The following is an 11333-nucleotide window of genomic DNA, read 5'->3' on the forward strand; positions in this document are numbered from 1 at the left end:
AGGTGCTTGGGATAGTTATGTGCCTTTGATTGAGTTTACCTACAACAACAGTTTTCACTCGAGCATTGGTATGGCTCCTTTTGAGGATTTGTATGGAAGGAGATGTAGGACACAGTTGTGTTGGTACTGTCATACCCTAATTTTTGACCCCCCTGAGATGACATATCTTCAGGATTTTCATCAGGTCAAAACAAGTACCCAGAGCAGTCACTTCTTCATTTGGCATTTAATCAAGGATGTTCAAAGACAAGAAAACTCAGGCAAATGATCAATCAATAGAAGGATTGGTCTCTAACACAATCATAGGACTCAAAAGCTTCACTTTTATATTCACCTATGATTGATTAGACACTCAGTCATCTGAGTACAGGTTTACTCAAGTCACCAGACTAGGGTTGTTGAGCCTATCAAGGACTGAAATCAGGGATCACCTTTGGGAAACCCTAAAATGCTCCAGGACATCTATTAAAGACTTCAATCATCTTCAAATGATCCATACAATAAGATCCACTGGACATCACACCTCAATTCAAAGCCTACAGTCATCATTTTCATCTGGTCGACAATTAGGGTTTTGGACCTAATTCACCAGGATAGTTGACTTTTAATCAGGGCATGGATCCAAAACTCAAGACATGATTCAAGAACCTCTACTACCTCAATATAACCCATTTACATCACTCATTTGAGGAGAAGATTGTAATTCCACACAAAAGTCCAAAATCTCACTTTATTTGGAAAAAGTCAACTGTATGGGATCACCTTTGACTTTTAAGATTTTTGGTCAAACCATGACTTTCAAAGATCAATATCATCAATATATGGATATTAAAGTCATTTGACCAAAGAAATTCAAGAAGAATCATCAAAGAGCGAAAAGTCGGGAATTGGGGTTTTTGAGGGCATTGTGGGAACTCAAAATTTCACCTACACAACTCAAAAAACTTCCAACATGAAAGTTGTAGATCTTGCAAAATAAAACAACATCTTACATAGGAACTTTTTTCAAAAGATCAACCATTTAAGAGATTTGAAATTTTCAAGCTTTAGGTTATAAAAACTTAGAAATTTTTCAAAGTGTTTTTAACCTAGTTTTCATCCAACTTTGGGGCTCATTTTTCACAATTTTCCCAAATGATTCTGAAGAAACCCCAAACTAATGATTTGAAGTAGATGTTTAGGGCTTTCCAAATTGTGCTCAACCTTCTCCAAATTCATTTTGAGCTATGAGTTATGGTTGTCCATAGTTGGCCTCATGAAGTGAAATTATAGGTCATGCCTCATTTTTGAACTTTGAAATTTTATGCACATGACCTCACTTATGGATGCTACATGACCCATAACACATCTAAAAACATGCCATACATCCAATTTCATCATTGCATAAGAATTGAGTAAGATTCCCAAAACAAGAACATGTGATTATGTAATGATTACATTTGGGAATTTATGGCAAATTGATGAATCACCCAAGGAATCTTCTCACCAACCAATTAGAGCTCATTTCTGTCTCAGAATTGTCCCCTAAGATCAAGCAAAATCGAGGGCTAGGGGATTGATCAAATGGAATCAAAATTCTCATCATTGCATAAAAGATATTTGCAAACTTCCTTCATGGCCAAGAAAACCAAATCAACCTCACTAAGCAAGCTCACTCCTCTGCAACTATACTGAACCATTTTCCTATAAATAGGAGAGCATACCTCAGTAGAAAATCACACCAAAGCAACAGAATTCTTGCTTTCTCTTTTCTTTCTCCATACTTAGTTTTTTCAAAGGTCCTTTGGCAAGAAGACTCGGATTCTTCAAACCAAAGCTCTCTCTTTGAAAGTAAGTATTCAAACACATTGAGGGAGGCATTTAGAGGTGATCCAAACCTCTGGAACACTTCTGGGCATGGAGAATCATCATCTTCACCTCTCATTTGGAGCACTTGCAGTTGGAGGACCACAGAACAATTCAGGAGGTTCCAAGCAAGGTTAAGCATCCAGGCACATTCCTTAGAGTATAGTGAAGCTATTCAGATGGTCGCGGCTCATCTGTAACTGCAGATTCATCATCCTCCATGTTCACTTGAAGCTCAAATCGAAGGAGTCGAGTAGAGCAATTCAGAAGGTTTGAGGTCACAACAAGCATCCAGTTAGCATCACTGAGTCCCAAGGAAGCTTTTAGGATCATTCATACAAACCCAGGTGCTCTCCAACATCCTCACGATCTTCATTTTCAGAGGTAAGTTTCTCAACTCCACCTCTTTAATTCATGTACCTTTTTGGATAAAACTCAACACCATTCTATTCAGCATCATAAGAGGATTAAAAACCCTCTATCATCAGTCATTTATGCTTCAGTATAGCCATTTAATTTAATTTTTCAAATTTTAGGGTTCTTCACGTATTTTAGATAATTCAGTAGATGTAGTTAATATAAATTCATATTAGTTACATATCTGGAATCGTGAGTGAATTTAGAGCAAGTTTGGTCTTTACATCTTTGTGAATGGTTGAGAGTTGAGAGAGTTCAGAAATTCAAAATTTGAGAGCTTGAGGAAGAAGATGACAATGGTGGTGGCGCGCAAATTTCAAATCCTAGGGCAGAGTTTATATTATATTTAATGATATGCGTTTCATAAACGAATGAATAACTTGCCCCAGTGGCCACACATGCGCTCTTAGTCTCCTCATGCCCAAGGTCTGGGGTTCGAATCCCCCTCACCTCAGACCTTTTGAATTTATTTTCTTTTTTGCTTCTATACACTTGAACACTATATGAATTGCATTGAAGCCAGCTTACTATCACCACACGCGCGTTGGCTCAGTGGTGCTTGTTTTGGGTGTGTGACCTAGAGGGCGTGTGTTCAAACCTTGGAGGAGACAAAACCATTTTTTACCACTAATTCCCTTCATTTTTTTTCCACAACTTCACACAATTAATTCACCTATCAAATTAAATCATTTTCACTTCATTTTTCACACACTTGTTATTTAATATACCTATTTCATGAATAATCAAAAAAATCATAAAAATATTATTTATTTCATATATTTTAATTAGGTTTAAAATAGTATGTTTTAATTGTTTTCTTAAATGCTTTGAAAATATATATATTCATTTTGTTTTAACCTAATTACTTTGTGAATAATTTTATGATAAAACCCTAATTATTTAGGTCTTAATTAGGTATAGATTTCATCTTTGCCTTAATTAAGTTGACTTTTGTCAATGTTCAAAACTGTTTTCAGTCTCCAATTAAACGGATGATTAAGGTTTTCAAACAACAAAACCTTATATCATTTCAATCATTTTCAACTGTTTCTCATAAACGGTAAATCATTTTCAAGTGGGCCTCTAATAGAGTGTAAGTCCCAACACCTTCTTCTCTTCTTAGCTTGTTTTCAAAAACTGTATTTACAAAATCTTCTTTCTATTTTCAAAACGTTCTTCTGGTATTTGAAGGGCATTATTCCCGGTGAAACTCTTCAGATACCTATGTGACCTTTGTCCATCTTCACTTCTTCTGTTTTCAAAAAAAACATTAACTGTTTATCATATATATTCAACTGTTATCCATCAATTGCTGGTAAGGCTTTATACATACTTCTTCAAAGGCCTCCACTCCATCCAGGTTAGGCTTTACAAGCTTTCAATTTACAGTCTTTATTTAAATTACTGTCAAATATAGAACTGTTTATATATTGTTTAGAACTACGTTTGAGTGTAAACCTTAGGACAGTTAAACTATATATATTATAGGAATATGACCTAGGATTGAGAATGTCTTCCCGGTGAAGGCTCTTTCCTAATTAGAGATCTGTAGTTCAAACCCCCAAGATGAATTATTCCCGGTGAAACATCTTGGCAAAAACCTTAGAATCCAAAAAATAGGACACATCCACCCAAAGAGGAATTATTCCCGGTGAAACCTCTTACCCATTTGCTTAAAGCCAAAATAAGTTCAAAACCACATAGCTTTCTCTTGTGCTATAACAAGGACCCTCGATGACCCTCGATTAGCCTCCTCTTGGGCTTTGTACAAGGACCCACAGGCTTCTTAAAAGCATTTCCAGCTTCCTCTTGAGCTTGTATACAAGGACCCATCAGGTTTCTTATAAACATAGGAACAGGTCTTTAGTCACCTTTTAACATACCCTGGTGAGTTTCTTCCATTCTTTAAACCAGACTTTAAACAAGCTAAGTTTGTCTCAATTTCACATTGAGCACACCTTTTGGAATGAGAGACATGGACAGTCTCTGTCACCCTTATCTTCATCAATTTTCCTTAGCAGAGTCTAGGATCCATATTTGCTTATCCTCAGTAAGTGTCAGCCTTCATCTTGGGCTTTAAACAAGAAGTCTCCATTAGATAATCTTTCTGCCATCAGTCAAAACCCCTGGAAAGGGTTAGCCTCCAAATCATTTCTTTCATTTTCAACAAAACCCCTGGAAAGGGTTAGCCTCCAAATCATTTCTTTCATTTTCAACAAAACCCCTGGAAAGGGTTAGCCTCCAAATCATTTCTTTCATTTTCAACAAAACCCCTGGAAAGGGTTAGCCTCCAAAATCACTTCTTCAAAAAAACAAAGATTCATTTCTCTTAGGAGGTAATTTCCCCAAAAGAGTCAAAACCCCTGGAAAGGGTCAGCCTCCAAAAACATGACAAAAATCAGTCCTTTAACAGACAATTTCTCCAGCTGAGTCAAAATCCCTGGAAAGGGTTAGCTTCCAAAAAAAATCAGTCTTTCTAAATAAATCCTTCAATAGAGTCAAAATCCAACAAAAAATAGTTAGCCTCAACCTTGGGCTTCATATAAGGCACCAAAACAATAAAACTCCCCTGTTAATAGTCAGCCTCAACCTTGGGCATTGTACAAGGCAGATAATAGAGTCTCCCCTAGTGAGTCCTTCATTGTTCAGTAGCCACAACCTTGGGCTTTGTACAAGGCAGATAAACCATATTTCATGTGTCAAAGATTCCTAACATCTAGGATCTTTTCCCCATGAAGTCATCCATACTAAGTTTATTTAAGAGTCCGCCACAACCTCGGGCTTTGTACAAGGCAGAAAATAATGTTTTCCCTAGTTAGAGTCAGCCTCAATTCTGGGCTTTGTACAGAACACCAAATAAAACCCATCAAAATAGATTTTCCCTAAGTAGAGTCAGCCTCAATTCTGGGCTTTGTACAGAACATAAAAATCCCTTGTAAATTAATCCCCAGTGGAGTTTTCTCCCAGAGTCATAATAATAATCAATCATTCAAAAAGCCTCAAGCTTGGGCCTCATACAAGCCAGCTAAAAAGTCAAATCTTTTATACAGTAGATAGACATAGCTTATCTCTATAGAGAGATCTTTCTTCTATCTCACCACATTCAAACAAACAAACAAACATTACACATTTCAATTTCAATCAAAGTCTCCCATTTAGAATGTTGAAAGGCATGAGCTGGCAGTAAAACCCATACATGTGGTAACTTTCCCTAATTTGGACGAGCATCTTTCTTTCATTTAAGAGATACTAGCATACTTGCAAACACACAAGTAAGGTCACTCTCTTAATGAAATGAATTCAATCATTCTATCACTCTTTTAAAATGTTTGTGGTGGAATAGTAGAAATACCTCTCTATAAAGATGACTTCATGTCTCTTTACTGTAAACAGAGATTTAATTCAAAGCTTCAACCTTGAGCTTCAAGCAAGGCACCCAAAAATAATTAATAATTAATTAGTTCCCCGAACTACATTAAGCTCTGACTTCCATTAGGGATATGTAGGCATGAGGTTCACAAGGAATCTCAGCGAGCTAATAAAATACCAAAAAATAGTCAGTCAGTCAGTCTGTCTTTCTTTTATTCAATTCAGTTCCTTCTCCTAACACAAAGGAGAAACTTTCCCAATAATCATTAGCAGCACAAACACATTTAGACACAGAGAAGGTTCCTGTAGAGTACTACAGATATGTAGGGTGTTTAAACACTTCCCTATGTATAACCGACCTCCCGGACTCCAGAATTTCTAGTCTAGGTGAATCCCCACACTTAGCAAACTCCTAGGGTTTAGTTGAGATCTTTTTTCCCCTTTCCTACTCGTAGGACAAATAAGAAAGTTCGTGTGATATCGTAGGAAGAACTGAAATAAAATTCATCCCACCACGGGCGCATTCTCCTTCCAAATTTCGCGTGAAGGGTCTAGCGTGCCGTCCTCCCAAGTGAAACGGGGAGGTAAAAAAAAACGACACCACAGGTACGAATCTGGTGAAAGTGTTGTGATCGGACCAGAGATTGTACGACAAACTACAGAAAAGATTAAAATGATTCAGGAGAAGATGAAATCTTCTCAAAGCCGTCAGAAAAGTTATCACGATAAGAGGAGGAAAACACTTGAGTTTCAAGAGGGAGACCATGTATTTATGAGACTTACTCCTATGACAGGTATTGGTCGGGCTTTGAAGTCAAAGAAGTTAACTCCGCGTTTTATTGGACCATTTCAGATTTTAGAACGAGTAGGCGAAGTTGCCTATCGTATTGCTTTACCATCGATGCTTGCGAATTTGCATGATGTATTTCATGTGTCTTAGTTAAGGAAATACGTCGCGAATCCGTCTCATGTGATCCAGATAGATGATGTACAGGTGAAAGATAACTTAACCATTGAGGCTTTACCAATGAGGATTGAAGATCGAAAGCTGAAGCAGTTACGTGGCAATGAGATAGCTTTGGTCAGAGTAGCTTGGGGAGGACCGGATGATGGGAATGTAACCTAGGAGCTAGAAAGCGAGATGAAGGTGTCGTAACCCAAAATTTGCCCATCTCATTTCTTCTTTCAAGCTCATACCAAAGTTCAAGACTCAAAGACACACTCTCCTAGACGATGGCTCAATGAACTAGGGTTTTGAATTCTCTAAAGAAAAGCAATGAATCAAAGTCTCCAATGGATTTCATATGGCTTATGATGTTTCAAACTATCTCTATGGCAAAGTACAAGCTTCAATTCCAAGGACTGCCCAGTCAATTGCTCAGAAAGTCAACAATCGACTAATTTGACCTAAAAGTCAACTGTGGTCAAATTACATTCAAAACTCCTGATTTTTTGTCAACAACCTTATTTTGAAGTATCATTAATCATTTGATCAAGGATTGATCATGATTCATCAAGAAAAGATCAGAAATCAACAAAACCTAAAGTTTCTAAATTAGGGTTTTTTGACCTAAAGTCAACTGAACTTTGACCAGCCATAACTTTCACAGGGAACATCAGAAATTTTCCATCCAAATCTCAATTTGAAGGAAATTTAATTCTCTACAAATTTGTCTCTCACAAGACAAGTCCAAAAATGTGTCATTTGAGAGATATGGATCAAAAGATTATAGGTCCATTTTGAAAGTCAACCAAAAGCAGTTTTTTGTTAAAGCCCATATCATCAAGATAAAATCTTCAAATGGAAAAAACTTCCAAAGTGGCTTGTAGAGGACATCTTGAGGTTTTCAAAAAGTCCTTGAACTCTTCCATATCTTTAAAATTGAGAGAGATATGCCTTGTCAAAGTTGGACAAATTTGGATGAAAAATATGAAGTAAATATGGGCCAAAATGATTTTTTTTTGCAAAAAGGCCCAATCTTTTTGTATTCAAACTTGATCCCCAAGTCACTAAGAGTCTCCAATTCCACTCTCACGCCCATTTGATTTTTATCCTATTTTTATTGAATTTTTATTCATTAAAAAAAATAAGATTTTATCAAATAATTGAAGAAAATATTAGAGATTTTATTTTATTTTTGTTTCCAATCAGTTTTAACCATCCAAATATCAAATATATGAAACAATTTTCGTGGCAAGAGAGATTGGAAAGAGATGAGCAAGATTTGAGCCAAGTTTAGAAACTTTCAATATTTCATTAAAACCAAATTCCAATCTCTTGGTTGATAAAGATTTGATTCAGTTTCTTAACCTAAAATCAACCTTCTACAAGAACAAAATCGTTTCAGACCTAAGGCACAAGGTTTTGCTGCATCCAAGAACCCTAGCCCGAGCTCCAAATTTCAAGAAAATCTCAAACTCGAATTCTGAATTACAGGCCAATTCAAGGTGTTTTATTGATTCCAATACGTTCCTTGAAGATCACTGAAGCTGTTCCAATCTTCATACGCGAGCCAAGCATTAAGAATCGACCCTAATTACCTCACGGTTTGCATTTTTTAAACACCCTCCGGTCTCAATGATTCATGCATTCTCATTGAATTTTTATTGCATATTTGTGATTAGTAAGATGTTGTGATTGATTCTGGAGACTTAATCGTGTTTCTATGCTGTTATAAGCAAACCACCATTGTCAGGGTTAGAGCTCTCAATTTAGGGTTTTCTATTCTAAGTAAAATCAGGTAAAACTATGAGGCCTATCGCGTCCATGAAGGTTGGACGAACATGTTGGCGTATTCGCGATGAATTTATTGTGCTTGTACGAGATTTTTATTGTTGCAGGTGGATTGGCTATGAACGCCATCATAGTTAAGTCGTAGCAAAATCGTAGGTTGATTTGCAGGTTTCGTAAGGAAGACGAAGAGGTGGCCTGTTGTTATTGGTTTATTTGAATTGCGCGCCTATTTTTGAAGCATTGAATTATTATTATTATTATTATATTATTAGTTGGATGCGTCACATAAACAAGCAGCGCAATTGGCTCAGTTGGTAATGCGTTGGGGGACCTTCAAGGGGTGGGTTCGAACCTGCCCTCTAACAATTTTTTTCCAGAATAATTCAACTATTGATCCCATGCATGCTACTTGTGAGAGACTGTGACGCGCCCTCATCACACCAGCCTTCAGATCTCCTTCTTTTCAAATCCAATGCACCAGGAACGCAGATCCACCATGCACCTCCACCAGCATCCCACACCAGATCAAAAAGCTAAGTTTCTAATTTTTTTATTGTCATAAATACTTTAGTTTATTTCTTTTTCTTTGTTTCTTTTTATTATAATTTTTTTTATTCATTTATTTATTTTTACTTGGCTAATAAATTAGTTTTTTATAGTAATTTTATAATTAGTTATTTTTTAATCGAAAACTCAATTTTCTTTATAATCTTTTAATTTTAATTTTATTTGTTCATACGTTTAATTAATTAAAATATCAGGTTTAACCCTATAATTATTAGATTTTGTTTTGGTTTATCTATTTAATCGAAATTTCAATTTCATTAACCTTTTAGGGTTTGTTTAACACCATTTTATTTTTATTTTGCCTTTTGGGTTAAAATAGGGTTTGTATCAATAGTCAATGAATCTGTAATACACTAACACTTCTCTTCTTCGTGCCTAATTTTCAGGGTTCACCAGGATCGATTAAAGCTCAAACTTTGTAGTAACCCTAAAATTATTATTATTTAATTATTTTTCTTTCTTGCCTTTATTTTTCTTATCACTGGGTTTTTGGCCATGTAATCCCCCGCCCGAGGCCTTGTAATAGTTAGATTTTGTATTATTTGTTTAACTGCGTGGTTAGTAATTTAGGGCGTGAAAACCTTGAATTAAATTTAGAATAATTAATTACAAGATAATATATCTGAATCAACCACGTGATTGTGCACCCACATACCTTTAATGGTAACCCCTCTTGTTGCCTGTTGCCTTATGAATTTAAAATAGTCAAGTCCCTCGGATACGAGGATGCCTCAGCGAATGTTTCCCTCAGTTCATTATCATCACTGAAAGATCATGAGTCCCTTCGATGTTGCCTTCGGTGATATGATCTTGTCCCTCGAGGTTGCCTACGATATAATGATGATAGTCCCTTTCGATTGCTGAGGTATCCTAATTGGTTGCCTAAAATGACTATTTTATCCTTCCCTTAGACTACCTGCCCTCTTTATGGCAGGGCCAGTCTTATGGGGAACGATAACCTCGATGACCCTTTACATCTAATAAAAGGACTTCCTACCCTCCTATGGTATGGATAGCCCTGAAAAGCTAAAAGAACCTTTTTTATGATTTCAGGGTAACTACCTCCTAATTGCTTGCTCTGGTTTAAATTCAAGTTTTACCCTTTTTCAAAAACCTTCAAAAAGGCTACGCTTATTTACAAGCTAAAGTCCTTATTCAAAACTTTTTCTTTATTCACTGCAAACATTTTCAAACATTCCAAAGTGAGCTAAGCAATTAAGAGCCCATGAATAACCATGGATACAAAGGGTGCTTTAAACCTTCCCTTTGTATAATTTACCCCCCGAACTGAATCTCTTTCAAAAAGGTTTTTTTCTGTTCTTTTAGCCTTTCTTTAAATTAGATAAAATAAAAGTCGGTGGCGACTCTTGCTTACCGCGACATTTCTTTAAAGTCAGTTCACCGTATTACAGAAGGATTCCTATCCGGAACTCTTTACCTGAGGTATGTTTTCGAGGACGAAAACTCTTTTAGTGGGGGAGAGTTGTAATACCCGTATATTTTAATTTTAATTTAATTTGGAAATTTAATTAAAAATTAGAAGTATTATGAGTTTTATGAAAATAATTGGAGAAGGATGGTTTATGGCATTTGGGCCATGTTAAAGGTTAGCAAGTGAGGGGGTGTTGTGTAGTAAAGCCCGTTACTAAATTAAAATATTATTTTTCATAAAATAATAAGGAATTGGGAAAGAAAGAGCAGAACGTGAAAAAGAAGAAGTTGAAGGGAAGAGCTGAAGAACGTAAAGAGGAACGAAAGAGGAAGAGACCAAAATCAAGAATTTTGCTAAGGTAAGGGGGGACTCTTCGGTTAGCATTTCTTATCGTGTTTGGATAGTAACATGGATTAGGGATATTGTCTAGGTTTATTGGATTATATGTTAGGTTTAGGGAGGTTATAATTGATGAATTGCATAGATTATTGGTTAATAACGTGTTGTTTTGATGTGTGATGATGAATAATGATGCAATTGATGATTAACTATCTGTAAATGATGTTTTGAATCGATTTTGGACCTAGTAGGTGTGAGATCGCAGGGTCTGTCGCAGACCTGGGAATTGGTAAAATCGCAGGTCCGCTAAGCGGAGGGGGGTCCGCTAAGCGGAGGACCTGACCTAGCTAGTTTCTGTTCAGGGTCGCTAGTGGTCCGCTGAGCGGAGGTCTGAAGGAAGTTCGCTTCTGTCTAACGTCGCTAGTGGTCCGCTGAGCAGACCTTGCTGTGTAGAAAATTGTCCAAACTTGAAAATGACGTATCTTTTGAACTGTTGGTCTGTTTTTAGTGTCGTTTCGAATACGGTGAACCACATGAGATAACCTATGTGTATAAATGATAAAATGAGGTGTAACTCAAATTATTTTGAAATATGATTTATTTCTTGACGAATGATGTATTATACATATA

Source organism: Vicia villosa, linkage group LG6 (genome assembly GCF_029867415.1).
Source record: "Vicia villosa cultivar HV-30 ecotype Madison, WI linkage group LG6, Vvil1.0, whole genome shotgun sequence".
NCBI classification, from domain to species: Eukaryota; Viridiplantae; Streptophyta; class Magnoliopsida; order Fabales; family Fabaceae; genus Vicia; species Vicia villosa.